We start from the raw sequence: 3,352 nt of genomic DNA, 5'->3' as shown, positions 1-3,352 counted from the left end.
TCCCCCAACACAGCTCCCCTACCAACACATTCCCCCCCGACTGACACAGCCCCCCGCCAGACACAGTCCCCCCAGACACAGCCCTCCCACCAGACACAGTCACCCCCACCGGACACGGTACCCCACTGGACATGGCCCCCCCAAGACACAGTCCCCACCCCAGACACAGTCCCCCCAGACACAGCCCACCTCACCAGACACAGCCCCACCAGACACAGCCCTCCCTCAGACACAGTCCCCCCTCCAGACACAGCACACCCCAGACACAGTCCCCTCTCCAGACACAGCACACCCCAGACACAGCCTCTCCAGACACAGTCCCCTCAGACACAGCCCCCTCACCAAACACAGTCCTCCACCGGACACGTCCTCCCCCGGACATGGCCTCCCCACACCAGACACAGCCCCCACCAGACACAGTCCCCCGCACTAGACACAGTCCCCCCACAGACACAGTCCTCCCCCACAAGACACGGCCCCTCCATCACACACAATCCCCCCTACCAGACACAGTGCCCACCCCAAACACAGCCCCTCCCAGACACAACCACCCCACCAGAGCCCCCCCACCAGACACAGAAGAGACTGTGTCTGGTAGGGGGGGCTAAATCCTGACCCCCTGCATGAGGGCTGCATCTGTCCTGACACTCTCTCCTCCCCAAGTGCTGCTAGGAGCTGGCCGGCACAGCCCTGGGAGCACAGCCACTGCAGGTAGACTCCCTTATACAGCACCGTTAGCCACAGGGAAAGTGAATTCACCTGCTCCAGGGCAGAGTCCAGCCCAGAGGCCATGCACCAGACTGGAAGGCATGAAAATATAAATTAACATCACAATTCCCAGACCATGCTCCAAGGCACCCTGGGGTACAAGGGCGAGGAAAGAGAATGTTAATTTCAAGGGAAACAGCAATTCTCCACGGGTGTGAGACCCCAGTGGCTGCTGCCTCACTTGAAAGTAGGATCACACTTCACCTGATGACCAAGGCCTGCCCACAGGCAACGACCAGCAAGCGCTTCCCTGTGACACGTGGCCTCTCTCTCCGTCCTGAGCCAGGATCTGGGCTCACCGAGTGACAGCACACACTCAGGAAAGTGTCAACTCAGAATCACGCTTGCTCCCGCTCAGTTCAAACCCTCAGCTTCTCTCCTGGGGTAGGATGTTCACCCGGTTCTGTGGTCTCAGCATCTGTTCTCCCAGGTATTTGGACATCAGGGTATTAAAGGCTCTAATCCCCATTTGCTTAATGGTTTTATTACTTTGTCATTATAACCCCATTAGAAGACAGCCTAGTTGCCATGATGGGCCTTAGTGGAGTTGATGTGACTGCTTTTGAAGGACAGTAACAACTTTGAACCCACCCAGACATGAGGACAGCCATCACCACACCCCAGATTCAAAGTTCTTCTTAACAACTCCAGTCACATGCCCTGAGGAGTGGGAAGGAAGTCAGTGGCTCAAGACCTCCGCCAGGACCTCCCAATAACAGCACTGCTACAAGGATCCCTGGTTTATAAATTAAAAGCACATTCGCTGGTGAAGGACAGGTTGCAAAGTTATTTTGGCAATAAGATGTCTTATACTTTCAGCTAATAGCATTCAGGATAAGCATCATTTTTATCTTGGAAAGCTTAAAGAAACCTGGTTCCGTAAAATATGCTTGTTTGCAAAGACTTTTTTGATTTTAGGAAAGAAATATAATACATCTTCAAAATATCTTACCAAAGCATCCGTGTGAGTTCTGACCGAGAACCCAGCCTCTCCCTCCATTCCAGATAACCTTGTCTGCCTACATCACTGAGACTCAACAATCTCTAAGCAGATGTCTACAAAAAGGGAAATATTCTAAGACTCTATAAAGAATAAAGACAGTTTATAGGCTCTACAGCTTTACTGCTTTCACGGAATCCACTAGGTATGAATGAAAATACATATTCTGTTGCAACTCCTAAAATAACTCAACAGATGCATGAATTCAAAGTAAATACAACATATTAACCAGCAATAACCTGAAGAAGCTTCAAGTGAACCTTACTGGAGAAAGAGATTTTGCTGCATTAGAAAGTGTTATCTCGCAGGTGTCAGGAACCTGGGAGTTTGGGCCAAGTCTCATCGCCCTGAGCCCTCTGTGTAGATGAGCCCACCACCCACCTGCCTGAGGACTTGTCACTGGCCAGGTTAAGAAACCGGGGGGACCTCAGCTGCCATCAGAGGACCTGAAGCTGGGGCAGTAGGTGGGATTCTTTAGGACAAACAGCATGGGGAGAAATGGGCCAGTAAGGGAGCTGTGACTTGTTAGAGTCTTTGCGAATTGGGGATACAAGGCCCCTACGAATGGGAAATGTGCAACCACTTCCCCCTCTCTGGGCTGTTTTCTCTGTTCTATGATGCTGTCCTTGGATGCATTCAAGCAGGTTTTTTAAGTTTTATTTTAATAAAATCCAATTATCTAAATTCTAAATCTTAATTCACGCTCTCAAATTCCCAAATCATGACTTAGGACCATGGTGAGATACTGACAGAAAAAGAGACTGCTGATGGTGTGCTCTGGTGCTTGTGGTTAAACATACTCACTGTAGGTTAAAATCTGTTAACCCTACAGTCTAGTGTAAAATGATATTGCAAATCATTTAAGCACTGAAATTCTGTTTTTGCTTGGAGGGCTTTAATTACATTATCAATGTTAAGATGATCTGGGGTCTGATCTATGTCATGGAAAGTGCACTGAAGTAAGAATAGTTTTTAAGCCTGAAATCAAGGCTGAGAACATTCCTGTCCAATCACACAGCTGACCTCCCTCCCAGGAAGACCTCTGTGACTGTTGCAAATGAGCATTCGCTGTCCTCCCATCCTCCTGTCTCAGGAGGTGATAAGAAGAGGATCCTCTCCCACGTCTGCAAAGAAGCAGGTGAGGAGCCCAGCAGGGCTGGGTCGGAGCTCAGGACGGCCCCTCTCTGTGCTCAGCCACCAGGACCGGCCGGGACAGCAGCCAGGCCTGCTTCTGGACCCTCTTAGCTGGGAAGGCTTCCTGGAAGAGGAAGGCCAAGGCCCTGTGGACAGGACAGCTCCCAAAGAGGGACACACTGGGGAGGTAAGACCCCCAGCTGGGTCCCAGGAACTGAAGTTCAGCCCCAGAGGCTGAGGCCAGAGCTGTCCCAGGAGCAGGGCAGCAGAGGGGGCCACCCCCAGGGACAGAGCAGGGCCCGCCCACCAAGGGAGGAAGGTGGGAGAGACCCAGGGCGCAGAAGGGGCAGCAGGCCCACACAGGACCCATGGAGGCCCGGAATGGACACTGACCTCTGACCCCCGATCCTGTGTCCCAACAGGCCCCGCCCACAGTCGGCACCCAAGGAC

At 52.1% G+C, this 3,352-nt stretch overlaps 1 protein-coding gene across 4 annotated transcripts in view; it reads right to left on the bottom strand.

The window, feature by feature from the left end:
- The window catches only part of DLGAP2 (DLG associated protein 2), a 645,672-nt gene that overhangs the window by 422,390 nt on the left and 219,930 nt on the right, over nt 1-3,352 (bottom strand). The window lies entirely within an intron of this gene.

This window comes from Bos indicus, chromosome 27 (assembly GCF_029378745.1).
Source record: "Bos indicus isolate NIAB-ARS_2022 breed Sahiwal x Tharparkar chromosome 27, NIAB-ARS_B.indTharparkar_mat_pri_1.0, whole genome shotgun sequence".
Taxonomy (NCBI): domain Eukaryota; kingdom Metazoa; phylum Chordata; class Mammalia; order Artiodactyla; family Bovidae; genus Bos; species Bos indicus.
This window is presented reverse-complemented; position numbering and strand designations above follow the sequence as displayed.